Raw genomic sequence first — 19,587 nt, forward strand, 5'->3', positions numbered from 1 at the left:
TGACTGATTTTCCATCATTCCTTAATTTACTGTTCTAAAATACATAGTGGTGGTACTGACTTGCAGTGTTTTCATACACTATTGCTCATCCTGAAATGAAAGGTCTGATAACACTACAAAACATCTTAATTTGTATTTTGTTCAACTCATGAAGGTTTGTTATTACGTTGAGAAAGCCTTACCTGAAGCAGTTTCACATTCTCTCTAGCTGTTGCCAAAAACTATTTTCAAACTGCAAGCAAGATCTTTGACTCAGATTTCTTCAACCATTTCCCTACTGTACTTACAGTGCTAGGACAGTCTGGACCTCAGAGCCTGTGTGTGCTGGGCACTCTCAGAGTTGCAGGTAGTGAATTCAGTGCAGAAGGTGCTATGACAAATGGGGTTTCACTTGCACACTACATACAGAATCATTTAGTAAGGCACATCAGGAACTGTGCTTTCAGAAATTCATTGGTGATTTCCTCCCAAGAGCTGGATACTTGTGACAGATTTCACTTTGTGCATAGAATTCCTATGCTTTGACATTGTTCTAAGCATTGAAGATATTCTACTGTAGCAAGGAATGCTTCCTGGCTATTTTTGTTTTTTTTTGTTGTTATGGAATTACTATGTGTTCCCTTAATTCTCCTTTATGCCCATCAGTGAACAAATAACTGAATTTAATTACCATAAGACTCCAGGCATATAAGCCACAGTATTTATACTGATATCTGAATTGAAAAGTTTATTTTGTCCTGTGGCATGAGTCATGACATCACACAATGCCAGTTATAGACAGAGAGAATACCAAACACTCATCCATCATCCCTGAAGGATATAAAAATATTATTTAATTTGTTTGCATTCATATTCTCATGTGTGTGAGGGTTACCATGCACATGTGTTCCTATATCTGCAGGAGCCAGAGATTGACATCAGTTGTCTTCCTCTATCACTCTCCATCTTATTCTTTAAGACAAGGTTTTTGGCTGAAGTGAGAGCTCACCAATTCAGCTAGACTAGCCAGCCAGAGACCCCCACAAGGATTTCCAGTCTCCATCTCCCAAATACTAAAATCACAGGCATGTACCACCCGCCCCCCTTCAGCTGCCTGGCATTTCACGTGAGAACTGAGGATCAGAACCCAGATCCACATGCTCCTGTAGCAAAGGCTTTAGCCACATAGCTATCTACCCAGCCCTCTTCTTAACTTTTAGTCCTTACTTTTTCAGCAACACAACATGATTATCCAGGATCAGAGCTGTATCTTGCTCATGTCTGTCCAGTGTTGAGTTTTAATAGCTCAATTATCACTTTCACAGTTTATATATGTTGCTTTGTATACACTACCCAAGTCATACCTCTGGATTTGATGTCTACTCAGGCATAAAGGAGATAATAACAGCTAGCTCCCTGAGTAGCTGTAGGGCTTACAGAAGGCAATATACAAGAAAAAAAAAATCGTTTTACAAGCAAATGTACAGATGATTGTTTGAGTATTGATGGATTGTTCATTAGTTGAATAGCTATAAGGGAATAAACACCTTAAAGCAGGTGTCTGACACAAGAGAGTTTTAGGCAAGAGACTAGCAAATTTCACAGGAAGAGACTGAACTAAACGCTGTTTCTGCCCTTCCAATTGACCGATATTTCAACTCTAAACTATGATGGAGCTGTTTTCTGTTGGCAGCAATGCCTACTCCTGCTGCTACAGCTGGAATGGAAAGATGTCAACTTCCATTACGTTCAGTATTGGCATGGAGGGGCTCAATGTGCAATTCTTACTCACTCACTGTGCCAAAGTGATGCGAGAATTTAGTGTGAATAACCAAAGTATTAAAGATATTTTATTATTCCCAGAGACTTTCTGGGCCTTGTTAATGCACTATCTGTAGACTTACTCTGTTTCCTATGGGTTAAATTTTATTGGCCAAGGAGATTCACAGTTGCCTTGTTTCTCACGAATCTCCCTGGCTGGCAGAGCCTTGCACAGAGACTCCCATAGGTTGGGAGGGATATTTCTATTTTCTGAGCATATGGTGATATAATGCTAGTGTCTAATGATTAAAAATGAGGAAATGCAAAACAGGATCTTGGAAAGTTAAGTCTATTTATCTATCTATATATCTACCTATATTGTTTTTCTTTGTTTTGTTTTTTGTGTTAGGGTTTCACTCTGGCCCAGGCTGACCTGAAATTCGCTATGAAGTCTCAGGGTGGCCTCAAACTCATGGCAATCCTCCTATCTCTACCTCCCAAGTGCTGGGATTAAAGGCATGAACCACCATGCCTGGAAAAATTTGAGTATATTTTAAATGCTTACACTTAACAAATGATTTTCATGTCAAAATAATATGATGCTATACAGTTAATAATCATTAGCTAATCTTGTAATTCATTTTAAACCCTTGTCAGTAAGTAGTTTTGAACAGAATGCTTACATTACATTTCCTAACCAACGACATGGGAAAGCAAATCCACGGAGAGTTTTGCTTTTGTCTACTTCCTCATTCAGAATTCATCACCCCCTACCCCCAACTGCCTGAAGAGAAGCTTGATGAGCAGTGCTGGCAAAGGATAGCGATAGAGAAGGAACAGGAGAACCAGCTTGGGGCTGAGGTGCAGAGCACTGAACCACATCTGGTCAGGGGTTCCAGTGTTCTACACATTCAGAGAAAATTCTCCAGTAATGAAATACAGGAATGATCCCTGACAGTATAGGCCTGCATCACTCTTCAAAAGCAATACAGGGGTCCTTTCCCCTTTTGAATGTTGTCTTTCACATTTCACCATCTTGAAGTGTTCCAGGAATCTAGCCTAAGGGGAAAGGTCACTGATGTAGAAGGGAGCAAAGATGAAAGACAGAATGACATTTGCCCTTGAACTCCTAAATTTACCTTTGCTAGATACTTTCTGCGGGTACTTAGCCCCATTTTAATCTTTATATAATCTCTCGTTTAATGAAATGGGTGGGTAGGGGGAGATTCCAGTCATATCTGGAGATAACAGACTCTATTTTTATTCAGTTTTATCTCTCACCATTCCTTGCAGAGTGACTGGTTCAGTTCAAGTGCAACTTCATTATGGATATCTTGAAACCTGGCCAAATGCTAGGGGCATACTTTCCTTCTCCACTATTGTGAAAGATGAAATGTTTTTGCATTCTCCAGATTCACCCGTAGTGAAAGAAATTAATGGCCACACCCTTCCTGACACCATGTGAAATCAATGTCAGTGAAATCTTTTATCTGCAAGTTAGTTTGACTTCAATAATAGCAATATTGATTTTTGAGACAAAACTCAAAAATCTATTAACCAAATTCTGAGTTGCAGAACCAGGCTGATGCAATTCGTGGTTATTTAAACATCCTGCTTTCCCTTTAATGGGCCCTCATTAAGCATTTTCCATGCTTCCCAAATGTTCCAAATCAATGAGGTAAGACCACACCCGTGTCCTGGTTAATTTCCTCATGAACAGTCTTTCCAGCTCCACCCTCACCACAGTTGCCAAACCTCACTAGGCAGCCTGCTGTGGTATATAAGCCTGGCCAGCAGGGAGTTGTGGGTGATGGGTTTGAAACAGCTCTAAGTTAGCAGAGGGGAAGTGTTAATGTTTCAGAAACTCAGCCATCTGGTCTTGGACTAAGAATGCCAGGAAGATTCCAAAGGGAAATCAAGAAAAGATAGAAGAACCGTGACACTGGGGCTCTGGGGAGCTGGGCACTGGTTCAGGAAAAGGGATTCTAATGGGAGTCAGGATCTGAAATGGAGGGAAGGAGGGAGAGAGGCATGCAGCAAGGCTGAGGTTGAGAGGAAGCTATCTGAGCCAGCTTTAGGGCTAAGCTGCTTATGGACGATACAGTCTCTAGAGAGAGGCTGTATTTAGGGGCTTGAGCTTAAAACTTTCTCCCTTTCTATCTGATAACCGGAGGAAATCAAATGAAAGTGTACATGGAATGAATGAATGCTTGTTATAGGAAATGTGGGAAATACAATTAGAAGAAATGTATACTCTCACTACAGAGTTCTCTGCCATACCATCTCCCAAACATGGCCACTGCCAACATTAAACTTGCATGTCCTTCCGTAGCTTTTCTGTGCCAGTGTTTGTATTGCATGTAGTAATAGGATCATGGTACAACTTTGCAATCCTAATTGCAATGCTATTGCAATTATTTTACAATATAATGCAATATAATGTTATTTGTAAGCATTTTATCCACTATTTCATATTATGATTTGTATTATTGGAAATAGATACAGTATTACATCCACATATGCAATTCCTAAAACATCTACTTCATCTACTTACCTATACTTATGCTGTATTTAGTGTTTATTATGGATAATGTGACCTTGAGTATCTAAATGTAAAGTTTATCTGGTGGTTTAAATTATTTGCTAGAACATATTTATACCATTAGATTACTGAAGTAAATACATATACATTTTTAAATCACTGGACACATTAAACATTTAACTCTGAAAAAACTCTTTATGATATTAGAGCTGAAATATGCCATTATCACTCAAGAATATGTCCCTCCACAATTCCCCCAACTTTCACTTATGTCAAGATATAGAATACCATCATTTAAGGTTGTAAAGTTCTAGGTCTCTTTGCTCTCACCCGAAATGTGCAAAATAAATGCAAAATATAGTTCATGTTCAGTATATACCTAAAATGAGTTCAGTTTTGTCATGACAAATAGCATTATGGCCCCATATACTAACAAAATAGTCCAGAATGTTTGCAGTGTATTATTGTAGGACTGATAGTTAATGTTAAACATCCCAAAGGAAAGAAGGTAATAGATCTCTAATAAAAGCATGTAGCTGCCACTAGGTGTACAATAGGACTTTGTAGGGTCTTATAAGAAGACAGTAGGTAAATAGCAACAAAGTGGGCTTGACAAATCATACAGATTCAATTCCACCTCCTGAAAATGTAACTGCTTAGGGTTTTTTTTTTTTTTTTTTTTTTTTTTTTTTTTGCTTCTAAGTTGAGCACAAATTTCACAAGTCATTATCATAAAAAGCACCATTTTCAAAACAAATATAGACTTTTTCCCCTTTTAAGAAATATCAATTATTCCCTTCATTTCCTACTAGTAAGTGGCTTAAGCATACTCTTCAAATTCAATAGCTTGTAATGATTTGGAATATGTATTTAAGAGTACTTACACAGAGCTCTTCCTGCCAAGATGGCGACTGGCGAACTGCAGCGCACATCCCCGGGAAAGAAAGGCAAGACATTAAGGGTTCACTGGGTCTTCTAGAGGAGAGCAATCTATAACAGATTGCCAGTGGGAAGCCACAGTGGGGAAAAAACAGGGAATCGCTGATTCTTTTAGGTGCAGGCAGCCCACCAGTCCCCTCACCCCCTCACCCCCTTCACCCCCACGCCCAAGCAGCCACAGTACCAGCTTAAGGATACTCCCACACTTACTGTAGGAAAAGGGTCCCGCCAACACAGTTCCACTTGCCTCATTACACAGGGGTGATCATCCTGCTACCCCTGCCCACGAGTGACCTTGGGCAGGCTACGCATTGGAGCTCAGGCTCCTTTGATTCATTTGCCCACCAAAGGCCCCCCACGTGGTGCTGATCCCTGCTTGTGCAAGCTTAGCCTGCTCTACCTATTTGCTCACTTACTGGTCTGGCCGCTGCACATTCATGCAGGAACCCAGGTCTACTTCAACTGCCCACAGAGATCAGGCTGTCTCTGCCTGACTGCCTGTATCAGCTCAGGTGCCAGCCCCTCCCTGTCTGCCCTGCCAGCTGACCACCATTGTCCTGTTGCAGGGGAGCTCAAACTGCTTCCACTACCCAGTGTTCTGCCACCAGAAGTTTAGGCTGCTTCTGTGCTTGGTGCCTCAGTGTCCCTCCTAGCATGATCAGAGGCAGCTTTGCTGCATTACCAAGTGAGAGCTCAGACAACTGTGATGCCCACCCAGGCAGGAGCTCAGGTGGCTTTGGCAAGTGAGAACCAAAGCGCAGACTGCATGGCAACTGACTCAGGCTGCTCCAGCTTCCCACTGTGCTTGAGCCCAGGCTGATCCACCCACCTGCATACCCATACACAGTGATGGGCAGACCACACAAAATAAATAACATGAAAAATCAAATACAAGAATCCAGTTAGATACTAGTCCTACAATAAACATCTGTAACAAAAACATAGAAGAGCCAATAGGATAAGAACACCAAAATGAAGCTATGAGCAATGCAACTTGACCAAGCTACTGGTAGAACTTGCAGAAAAGCAACAAAGGACCAATATTCATGTGAATGCTGCCATCACTAGACTAGACCTAATAGATAAGAAAATGGAAGGAATTCAAAGACAGTTAAGAGATATGAAGAAGAGTGAAAAAAAAGAAGACTTCAAAAATCAGTTGGCAATGCTACATGAAGACATAAAGAATTGAAAGGATGAATCCCAAGAAGAATCAAGAAAATCAGAAAATTATGTGAAAAGGGAGCTTGACAGAGGGATGGAAACTATACATAGAAAAGTAATAGGAAATGCAAACCTAATTGAACAAGTCCAAAACTCTCAAGAAGCTCTCAAGAATAGAGTCAGCCATGTGGAGGATAGAAACTCTGATCTGGAAAACAAAATGGAAGAAACAGTTTGAGAGTTCAAAAGTTTCTGTGAACAGGACATGAGGGAATTTTGGGATACCCTTAAACGTCCTAATATCGGGATCATTGGCATGCCAGAGGTGAAGATTTTCAGACCAAATGCATGGAGAACTTATTTAACAAAATAATTGAAGAAAACTTCCCAAGTCTCTTAAAAGAAAGGCCCATCAAAATACAAAAAGCTAACAGAACTCCAAACAGATTGGGCCAAAGGAGAAACTGTCTAGACATATTGTCATTAAGACTTTAAATATTGACATCAAAGAGAAAATCCTAAAAGCAGCTAGGGAAAAACAGCACATCACTTTTAAAGGTAACCCCATCAGAATTACTCCAGACTTCTTAATGGAAACCCTGAAAGCCAGAAGGGCCTGGATTGAAACACTGCAAAGTCTAAGAACCTATGGCTTCCAACACAAACTACTCTACCCAGCAAAATTATCCCTCATAATAGATGGTGAAAGAAAAACTTTCCATGACACAACTCAGCTTATAATTATATGAACACAAAACCAAACCTACAGAGAGTATTTCAGGAAATTCTGCACAGAGAAGAAACAAATAATCAATCTCAAATGCCTACAAGAAGCAGATCAAAATAACCAAACTCAGAGAAGGTACAAAAAACTTCAAAGTCCATGAAAACACCAAACCACACATACCATGACAATATGGTAGGGAATCAAACCAATTCTCACAGTCATTACCCTACATGTTAATGGCCTTAATTCACCCAGCAAGAGATACAAGCTATTAGGATGGATCAAAATATTAGACCCCTCAATCTGTTGTCTTCAAAAAATCCACATTACCACTAAAGACAGACATCTCCTCAGGGTGAAAAGGTGGAAAACAATGTTCTAAGCAAATGAGAATAAAAATCAAGCAGGCGTAGCTATATTAATATCTGATAAAATAGACTTTAAACCAAAAATTATTCAAAAAAGACAACAAAGGCCACTTCCTACTTATCAAGGGAACGATCCATCAAGAGGATATTAGAATCATAAATCTCTATGCACCAAACACAGCAGCACCACAGTTCATAAACCAGAACATACTTGACAATAAACAGAAATAATTAACAACACCATCATAGTTGGGGACTTCAGTACACCATTTTCAGTAATAGACAGATCATCCAAACAGAAACTCAACAGGGAAGTAAGAGAGCTCAACAAAACCACAGATCACTTAGACCTAAAGGACATCTGCAGAAATTTCCACCCCAAATACACAGACTACAGAGTCTTCTTAGCAGGCCATGTAACATTCTCTAAAATAGATCATATACTGGGTCACAAAGCTTGCCTCCATATATTTTGGAAGATTGACACAGTTCCCTGCATGATACCAGATCACAATGCTATATTGCTAGAAATTAACAACAAAAGACCCACCAAGATTCCCACTGGCACCTGGAAACTGAATAGCACACTTTTCAACAATAAGTGGATAGTGGCTGAAATTGCAAAATTTCTAGAATTGAATGACAATGAGAAGACATCATACCAAAACTTATGGTACACAACAAAGACGGTCCTCAGGAGAAAATTCATAGCACTCAATGCCTTCATAACAAAGACAGAGAGATCCCAAATCAATAACCTAACCATCCACCTAAAGGCACTGGAAAAGCAAGAAAAATCCAACCCAAAAAGCTCCAGAAGGAAAGAAATAGTAAAGATCACAGCAGAAATTAATGAATTAGAAACTAAGAAAACAATTAAGAAAATTGACAAAACAAAGAGCTGGTTCTGGTTCTTTGACAAAATAAACAAGATTGACAAGCCCCTGGCCAATTTGATCAAGCAAAAAAAAAAAAAAAAAAAAAGAGAGAGGCTTCAAATTATCAAATTTCGAAATGAAAAGGAAAGATCACAACAGACATAAGTGAAATTGGGAGAATCATCAGGACTTATGTCAAAAACCTCTGCTCCACAAAATTGGATAATGTGTGGAGGAGATGGATAAATTACTGGATGCATACCATCTATCAAAGCTAAATTCAAACCAGATTAATCTCCTAAACAAACGTATTACACTCATTGAAACTGAAAAAGTAAAAAAAAATCTCCCCAAAGAGTCCAGGACCAGATAGCTTCTCAGCTAAATTCTATCAAACCTTCATGAAAGAACTCAAACCAATCTTCCTCAGACTGTGCCACACAATAGGAGAACAGGGAGAGCTACCTAACTCCTTTTTAAATTTTTTTTTTATTTTTTATTAATTAGCTTTGTATTCAGCAAATACAGTCAGTTTGGTACCATTATTAGACTCATCCATGACCTATCCCCTCCCCTTGGCCCCTCCTTGCTGAGGTATATGGGTCATGCATTCTGGAATTAGCCCACAATTATCGGTAGGATAAATATCTATGCATATCATGACACAACATGTGGCTCTGTCATTCTTTCTGCTCCTTCTTCTGCAAAATTTCCTAGTATCACCCCAATTCAAAAACCAGGAAGAGATGCCACAAGAAAAGAAAACCACTGGCCTATTACCTTGATGAACTTAGATGCAAAGATCCTGAACAAAATCCTCACAAACCGAATCCAAGAACACATCAAAAGCCTTAACCACTTTGATCAAGTGGGATCCATCCCAGGAACCCAGGGGTGGTTCAACATACAGAAATCTGTCAATATAATATACCACATAAGCAAGGTTAAACACAAAAAGCACATGATCATTTTGATAGATACAGAAAAGGCCTTGGACAAGATACAGCATCACTTCATGATCAAAATATTGGAGAGAATTGGCATAGTTGGTTCATATCTTAACATAATAAAGGCAATATACAAAGCTCCAAAGGCCCAAGTAATTCTTAATGGAGAGAGACTGGAGGAATTCCCATTGAGATCAGGAACAAGACAGGGTTGTCCACTCTCACCTATGCTCTTCAATATAATAAGTCGTAGCTCAAACAATAAGACAGGAGAAATAAATAAAAAGGACACAATTGGGAAAAGAAGAAGTTACATGAGCTCTATCACTGATGACATGATTGTATACATAAGAGACCCAAGACTCTATCCCAGAACTCCTGAAGGTGATTAACTCCTATAGCAAAGTAGCAGGATACAAAATCAATGCACAAAAATCAGTAGCCTTTCTATATGCAAATGACAAAGAGACAGAGAAAGAAATAAGGGACATGGTCCCATTTTCAATAGCAACAACAACAAAAAAGAAAATACCTTGGAACAACATTAACCAAGGAAGTGAAAGATCTATACAATGAAAACATAAAAACACTCAAAAAAGTAATTGAGGGACTTGAGAAAATGGAAACACATCCCATGTGCCTGGATAGGCAGAATTAACATGGTGAAGGTGGCAATCTTTCCAAAGGAAATACACAGATTTAATGCAATTCCAATTAAAATCCCAACAGTGTTCTTCACAGAGATAGAAAAAAAATGATCTCAAATTTCATGTAGAAAGGCAGAAGGCCTCGCATATCTAAGCATATCCTCAGCAAAAGAAATACCTCTGAAGGCATTACCATACCTGATCTAAAACTATATTACAAAGCCATAGTAATAAAAACAGCATGGTACTGGCATTAAAACAAGACTATAGACCAATGGAATAGACTTGAGGACCCAGACATTGGTTCAAGCAACTATAGCTATTTGATATTTGACAAAGGCCCTAACGATATAGGCTGGAAAAAAGACATTGTCTTCAACAGATGGTGCTGGACAAACTGGATAACCATATGCAGGAAACTGAAACTTGATCCACACATTTCTCCATGCACTACACTCAAGTCCAAATGGATCAAAGACCTCAATATAAGAAAAGAAACTTGGCTACTACTGGAAGAAAATATAAGAAAAACTTTCCATGATATAGGAATGGAAAAAGACTTCCTGAAAAAAACCCCAGTAGCTCACGATCTTAAACAGTCACTCAACCAATAGGATCACATGAAGCTGAAGAGTTTCTTTACAGACAAGCCCACAATAAGGAAACCCAAAAGATTACCCACAAAATGGAAGAAAATACTTGCTGGTTATCCAACTGACAGAGGCCTAATCTATAGAATCTACAAAGAACTCAAAAACCTAAACAAAAGTCAAACAACCTACTCACAAAATGGAGCAAAGTGCTGAACAGGTAGTTCACAGAGGAAGAAATACAAAGGGCAAACACACATTAAGGAAATGTTCATCATCCCTAATCATCATGGAAATGCAAATTAAAACAACAATGAGATTCCACCTTACTCCAATAAGGATAGCAAACATCAAAAAATCAAATGAAAATAAATTCTGGCAAGGATGAGGAGAAGGAGGAACACTCATCCACTGTTGGTGGGAATGTAAGATGGTACAACCACTTTAGAAAGCAATATGGAGACTCCTGAAAAACCTGACTATGGATATACCAACAGACCCAGTTATTCCCTTACTGGGCATCTACCCTAAAACCTTTAAATCACAGGACAGAGAGATTTGCTCAGCCATGTTTGTAGCAGCTCAATTCGTAATAGCTAAGAGCTGGAATCAACCCAGATGTGCATCACTAGAAGAATGGATAACTAAGATGTGGTACATCTACACAATGGAATTCTATACAGCAGTAAGAAAAAAATGACATAATGAAATTTGAGGAAAAATGGCTGGACCTGGAACAGATCAGTCTCAGTGTTCTTACCCAATCACAGAAAGAAAATCACCACATAGCCTCACTCTTCTATAGCACATAACCTGAATCTACCCAATATGCCTTACATACCCAGCAAGAATGTCAAGGACTAGACAATAGGATGGGTGGGGAGGGAGGAAAGGGCATGAGAAACACAAATCTAGACCCAAATTGCAATGGAACCATAAAATTCTACTTCCTAAAAGGCAAATCAAATGGCTGAACCTTCACCAGGCCCTTAGAGGGAACACCTGAGCCACAAGATAATAGAGAGGGTATGAGGAAGACTGGCCTTAATCTTCTACAGCCTCTCTCTCTCTCTCTCTCTCTCTCTCTCTCTCTCTTTCTCTCTCTCCTCTAACTCTTTTATATTAGTTATCTTTTTCTTCCTTTTCTTAGTGGGCACTGACCTGTAATTCCATGTACCAGCATGTGGCTATCATCCACAATGAGCTTTTTATCAGAGAGACCTACAAGGTTTCCTAAAAGAAAGAAAGATTTCTGTCAGAGTACTTGATGACCCATCAAAAGTTAGTGGTAAGACCCTACTGCTGAAAACACCATATGCAATTGACACGTAAAATGGAATGGTATAGCTGGAAGATGGAAAAGAGTCAGTCCCCAGAGAGTCAGCATGTCTAGTGCCAGAAAGTGCTACATCAGCGACTGGGGGAAAATGACCAATATCTGTCCAAACAACTCATGGTCTAACCTACTTAGCAGCAAATAACCTGTCGTGATGCTCACACAAGTGCTATAGTGGCACACAGCCATGGTGGGAAACCAACTGCTCTTGATTTGGCTGACTGATCCCCTCAGTGATATGGGACCCATACCTGGAACTGGTAAACAAAGCAGAACCATATTCAAATATAAGCCCACTCTCCATTATCAAGCTACCACCAATCATGGGCTACAAGAGGGCCTACACCTATTAAATTCTCTATTAAAAAAGTAAGGGTTATCTCATTTGTCAGGTGCTAACTTTACTCTCCATTGGAGAATCTGCTTCTCTATTTCAGATAGACGTAGATCCTAAGGAAAGAGCTACCCCATCATACCTCAAAAGAGCCCTGGATGAAACTAAGAACAGTTGGTGAAACAAGCAAAGGTGTTGTTTCTTGGTAAACCAGATATCAGCACAAGGGTGAAGGAGGTCAACACAGAGAAAAATCAACTCCTACCAAATCAGATTTCCAGAGTCCCAGAGGCCCCCAACACCTCATCACTGAAGCAGACCAAAAATGAACCCACGGTGGCTCAGGGAAGTTTTGCAGAAGAGGGGGAAGAAAGAATGTAAGAGACACATGTTGGGTCATGATATGCAGACATTGATCCTACCCATAACTATGGGCTAACTCCAGAATATATGACCCATATACCTCAACAAGGAGGGCCCAAGGGAGGGGGTATGACATTGATGAGCCTAACAATGGTACCAAACTGACTGTATTCACTGAGTACAAAACTAATTAATAATAAATAATAATTAAAAATTTTAAAAAAGAGTACTTACTCATAAAACTTCCACTTTTCTCTCTGACATTTCTGTACTTTTTCCAGGCAGTGGGTATTGCTCCACTGAGGAGAATCAGGCATAGAGTGTTCATAGCAAATAGCCCTACTCACATATAGGGAGTCCAGGGCCTGCTAAAGGACAGAACTTAGAAATGGAAATAGAATTTGTACCTCTGATTTCCAATATATTCCTTCCTGCTTCTCTATCCATCAGAAAATATATTATTTAGGATGGAGAGATGGATCAGCAGTAACTTTCTTGCAAAGGCTAATAGCTGGGGTTTGATTTTCCAGTATCCATGTAAAGCCAGATGCACAAAGTGGCACATGCATCTAAAGTTCATTTGGAGTGGATAGAGCCCCTGAAGTATCCATTTTTTCTCTCTCTCTACTTACAAATAAATAAGAGTATTATATTATGTATATTATATATTATACATACTATGTTTCTTTCTTTTTTGAGGTAGGGTCTACTTTAGCCAAGGCTGACCTGGAATTCACTATATAGTCTCAGGGTGGCCTCAAACTCATGGAGATCCACCTACCTCTGCCTCCCAAGTGCTGGGATTAAAGGCATGCACCACCAAGTCCAGCTATGTTTCTTTTTCTTCCATTTGTGCTTGCTAAGTGCTTATGAAAAAGTCATTATACATTAATGAGGAAGCTACTAATCCACAAAAAAAATGGCCATCTCAAATAACCCATATTCTGGGCATGAGAAAATGGCTTAGTAGATAAACATTACTTGCCATTCAAACCTGGAAATTGGCATTTGGATCCCTAGCATGCACATAAATGTCAGGTGGACATGGAGGCCCACCAGTAATCCCAGTGTTCAGGAAGCAGAGAATGGATCTCGGGGGCAAGGTGGCTAGCTAGGTTAGCTGAATCAACTTGCCCTGAATTCAAGTGAAAGATACTGCCTCCGTGAATAAGGTGGAGAATAATTGAGGAAAACACCCACCATAGCCTTAGCCCTTCACATGCACTCACACATATATTTCCACCCAAACATCAATACATATACACATCTCCCTCCACACAAACACACGCACTAAAGCCCTCATGATTTTTGCAAAGAAAAGTTTGAATGGAAACAGTCCAAATTTATTACCACTGATAACATACATACATACATACATACATACAGGAACTTATACCCTTAAATCTATTAATCTTACATTGACAATAGCTCTAAATTATTGTATGGAACTTATTGTGAGCAAAATTTGCTTCATATAAAGCCATCAATTTAAACAATAAATAAATTACTTGTAAGATATTTTCAATCATCATAAAATTGTATAATAAGTCAATTTTTTTTAATAAAATAATTTTAATTGTTACACTGCATTCCTATGAGCAATTTCATGCTAGAAAATGCTTGTGAAGTCTCTTATTAACACAGTTTCAAAACAGTTTTATAAAATGGAAGGTAATCAGCCTTTGTACATAACATTATAATGACAGCAATTGAAACTGTGCAATCACATAGATATTTTGCTCTCTATAACTAGCTGTGAATTATCAGTGATTTTCAATGGCAAAAAAGTGACTATTTCATATTGCAATACCAGCAACACATTTTGATGTTTATATTTAACCCATATGCCTTCTTTTGACTATGTTTAAAAGAAAAAAAAATCCTGCTATATGAGGGAAGAGAACAGGGTTATTTCTAATATGTCAGATTTGTTGATTGCTTGGTATAAAATTGTGTAAATACACAATCGTAAAAATCACTATGTATAGTTTTTCCAAACTATTTCTATTGCTACTTCAGGAATACTGTGACCCTTAGCCATTGTCTTAGCTATTTAATACTCCTCATTATCGCTGGGAACATGTTAATTACCAGACTTAGATGGGAAATAGCACAAGATTCTCAGTCCCTTTCAGCACAGGCTGGTATAGTTTGGCCTCTATTCACCCTTTTAGAAGGACAATGTGCTCATGGTGTTCATGTTCATTTGTAAGGTCATTCAGACTGGTTTATCCCTTCACTGACAGTGCTCACCTGAAGAACCAGAGAATAGATTTCAGGGGTCTGTGCAGAGCAACGTGTGACATGGAGGAAGGTAACAGTAGTGGTTTTGAAGAAAAAACTACTCTGTCTCAATGTGGTAAATGTTGGAAATGCCATACTAGACTCCATACTTTGGCTAGGGGGTTTTATATTGGTTGGTTTTGTGTGCTAAGGACCAAACTCAAGCCTCTTGGATGGTAGTCAAGTATTCTTCCATTAAGCTACACCTATAGTCCCCAAATTCTTCTTCAGCCAGTTTCCTTCTACCTCTCTGACTTCTACAGTCAAGATTTTTAGAAGCCATATCTCCCATCTAGAGTATTCCAGTATCCTTTGGCATCATTATAGGTCTTATTAATATTAGTCTTTCTAAATCTATTGTATTTTATAAAGATTAAAGAAAGTTTTCTTCCCATCATTATAAACTAACAAAAGATCACAAATTACATCAAGATCATTCCTAAGGTATTCACTACGACAGTCAAAATTTTAAAAAATATATTTATATCTCATAAACACAGGAGAAATGGACTGGTTGAAAACCAAGCTGACATGTGTTAAATGGTTTCAAATAGAATACAGAGAAGGAAGCAGTAGAAACTTGGAAATGGAATAATCTCAATTATGCCATAGAAAGAGCCATAAGGAAAGAAGCTCTAGGCATATATAAAGGAAAATAATTGGAAGGAACATCAGGAAACATTCTGACTACATTAGATATCTATCCATGTACCCATGTATGAGGCTTGGTAATAAACTAAAACACCTTGATATTAGGAACCACAAATCTGTTTTGGGGAATTCTTTTCCAAAACAAGGAAGGAAATCCAAGAAGAAACAGTGTGAAATGTGTCATTTTCTCTCTCTCTTTCTCTCTCATAAATAAATAAATAAAATTTTAAAAATCAGTGTTTCACAAACATTCTTAAATACATGATTGAAATGTACTTCCTAAGAAATGCCAGCTAATACTTTTTATACTAGAATTATGTAAGATACACTTTGGGGTATTAGACTTTTGTCTTAAAATCTGCCTAAAGCAATTTAACCATTATGAAGGAAAGCTCTAGACTAAGAATGCCTGAATATGGGCCTGCTCTCAAATGTAATTCTGATATGAAATTTAACTTCTACTTTAAATATTCTGTTCCCCAGTTGTTTTCTTATCTATAAAATATGGCTCAAATAGTATTTGTTGCATAATGTTGTCATAGGGTGAAATGGCATAAATTTGTAAAGCATGTATCAGTATTCTTCAGCACTGACATGCTATGAACTCTTGATGAATTCTAGCTGTTGTTCCATCATCATCACCATCACTAATGAACTAGCCAGATTAAAGGACTAGACCTGAGAAGTATATTGTCTAGGATAGACCAAATTTCTCCTATGATTGTAACTTTGCAATTCCAGTTTCTTCAGCCTACATCACAAGGGGAAATTTTCACATTCTCCTGAACTAGGCCACAAGCTGATGAAGGCTCCGTCTTCTCACCTGCTCTGATGGTAGTTGATTCAAAAGATCATGGAGAAGCACACATGATACTTATGTCTTCCAACAAAAATGCTCATGTTTCATTGATTAAATCAAGTCTTTTATATTTGACTTCATGTTTGCCAGGTACTTCCCTGTCCTCTTAGAATGTGGTGATAACTTACTACCATATGGATATTAATCTGACTCTCTCTCATATTTTGTCTTACTGAAAAACATAGCAATAGTTGATTAACTTTCAAATTAAGAAGAGTTTGATGAATGAGAAGCATCACAATTCTAACAGTCTCATTCCAGATCTTACCAATGCAGGTTTCAGGCTATAATCTACCCCCCACCTTACTTACCTAAGGAATCATCATTACAATCAATTTCCATGTATTAATGACCATGGGTAAGAAAATGCAATGTTGAAAAAAGGATAAACTAAAACAAATTTTAAAACCAAAATAAGTTTAAGACAACATCTCTCACCATGTCTGGGGCCAGTGTGTTCCCTGTGGGTGCAAGGATCTGCATGTGGGGCCTGTGCAGTTCTGCCAGTGGGGGAATCTGTGGTGGGTGAGGGTCTCCATGTGTCTGGGTCTGTGCAATTAGAGCACCTCTAAGTGTGGGGTGTGTCTGGGGTATGTACACTATGGACTGCTGAGGGACTCTGTGTATCTAGGGCTTGTGCACCCAAATGATGCCAAATCTACTTACCTGAGCATCAACCTGGTGCCTGGAGCCTGGGGCCCCACACCTGCCTCCTTACCCCTATTCCTCCATATATTGCTGGTGTCTGCCTACCAGTAGCCTCCTGATACATCTCTCCAGTCCCAGAAAAGGGTCACAGGAATATCTGGCAACCACTTTCCAGGGGGTACCACTGAGTCCTCTATGACCTGCTCAGCTAGAAACAGTAGGAGAGGAGGGACAAGTTTTAAGCTCCAAAGACAAGGCACAGTTACAATCATGAGTTAAACAAATTCCAGATTGTGGACCATAACTGTCCTATCAACCACCAGCCCAGAGCTGCAGCTACATGTGCAACTTCCACAACCAGTCTGTCTGTGAATACAATACCATAATACTTCTGGTCTGGCTCAAACTCAAAACAGAACACTCACTAAAGATCCTATAAGAGCAAATACTCATTTCTTCCTTAGTAAAAAAGACTTTTGTCCTGAGATGGGTAAATCCCAACACACACACACACACACACACACACACACACACACACACACACACACATGCATGCCAAAATAAAAAAAGAAAAGAAAAGGGAAAGGGAAAAGAAAAGAAAGAAAGAAAAGAGAAGAAATTGAGATGACAGACTTCAAGATCTCCACCAAGGCTTCCTAGTTCCACAAAGGTAGTCTCCAATGAAAGCAGAGGAAACAACAGAAATTGAATCCTAAAATAAGAGCATAATAAGCTTAATTAACCCAACATAGCAAATCGCTGAATTGGAAGTAAATCATCAAAAACAAAAGCAATCAAATAAATGAAATTGAACAAAATAATCTCTTACAGCACACAGCTTTCATCACTAAGCTTTACTTAATTGAAGCAAACCAGAGAGACCTCAAAAGAGAGATGAAAGAATTGAAAGTGAATCAAAAAATGGAGGATCTCAATAACCAGATGATTTAGCTTAATGAAAACATAATTAAATGCAAAAATGATTTCCAAGAAGCATCAATAAAATCAAAACACAACCTGAAATTGGAACTAGACAAAGGGTTGGATACTATACAAAAAAAGGAAACAGAAAATACAAACCAAATAGAGCTTAAAAAGCCTCCATAGAATCACTCACTAACAGAGCTAATCGGGTGGAGGACAGAACATCAGATCTGGAAGACAAGGCACAAGAAACAGTTCAGGAGTCCAAAAACTTTGAAAAGTTCAAAAGGTCATGTAAAGAGAACATGAGGGAACTGTGACATATGCTAAAATAACCAAACATCTGGGTCATGCGTATACTAATAGGGGAAGAAATTCAGGCCAGAGGCATGAACAACATATTCAGCAATTTATTGAAGAAAACTTTCCCACCCTCTTAAAAGAGAGTACCACCCAGATATAAAAAGCCCACAGAATGCCAAACAGACTGGAGCAAAAGAGAAACTCTCCAAAGCTCATCATCATTAAAATTCCAAATAATGAAAATAAGAGAGAGTTCTCCAAGCAGCAAGAGACAAACAACACATTACATACAAAGAAAATCCCATCAGAATTACCTCATATTTCTCAATGGAAACTCTGAAAGCCAGAGGGCCTGGAATTCAATACTTCAAAGTCTAAAAATTATGGCTTGCAACAAATACTACCCAGAGAAAGTATCCTTCATAATAGATGCTGAAAGAAAATTTTTCCATGATCAAAGTCAGCTTTATGATTATATGAACACAAAGAATACTTCAGGGAATACTCCACACAGAATTCAAACAACCAATCTCAAGAGCCCATAAAAGAAAGATCACAATAACAAAAACTAGAGAAGACTCAAAAGGGTACAAAGCCCAAGAAAACACTAAACCTCATAAAGCCCCTATCATGATATAGATTAAATCAAACCTCACAGTAATAAACTTAAATATTAATTGTCTTAAATCACTCATCAAAAGACACAAGTTAACAGGGTGGATCAAAACAATGGATCCTTCTATCTGCTATCTTCAAGAAACCCATCTCACAACTAAGGGCAGACTCCTCCTCAGAGTGAAAGATGGAGAATGATTTTCTAAGCAAACAGAAATAAGAAACAAATGAGTATGGCTATGTTAATATCTGATAAAATAGACTTAAAACCAAAAGTAATCAAAAAGGACATAAAAGCCACTTTTTACTCATCAATGGAACAATCCAACAAGAGGACACTAAACACAGGTGTAACATAGTTCATTAAAAAATAAAATAAAATAAAAACCTACTTGACAGCAAATCAGAAATAAAAATCAATACCATCATAGTAAGGGACTTTAAAATCCCACAATCAACTATAGATAGATCATATAAGCAGAAAATCAGCAAAGAAATAATAGAGCTTAACAATACCATAGGTTAACTAGACTCAATGCACACAACATTGCACCCCAACTCCACAGAATACACATTCTTCTCAGCAGCTCATGGAATATTCTCCAAAATAGATCATATATATTAGGGCATAAAACATGCCTCCATAAATTTAGGGAAATGGATGCAACTTCTTACATCATATTGGACCACCTTGCCTTAAAGCTAGAAATCAACAACAAGGGAAACAAA

At 38.4% G+C, this 19,587-nt stretch overlaps 1 pseudogene; it reads left to right on the forward strand.

Moving 5' to 3' along the window:
- LOC101600607 overlaps positions 1 to 19,587 on the forward strand; it is a 132,317-nt pseudogene that overhangs the window by 98,431 nt on the left and 14,299 nt on the right.

This window comes from Jaculus jaculus, chromosome 1 (assembly GCF_020740685.1).
Source record: "Jaculus jaculus isolate mJacJac1 chromosome 1, mJacJac1.mat.Y.cur, whole genome shotgun sequence".
NCBI classification, from domain to species: Eukaryota; Metazoa; Chordata; class Mammalia; order Rodentia; family Dipodidae; genus Jaculus; species Jaculus jaculus.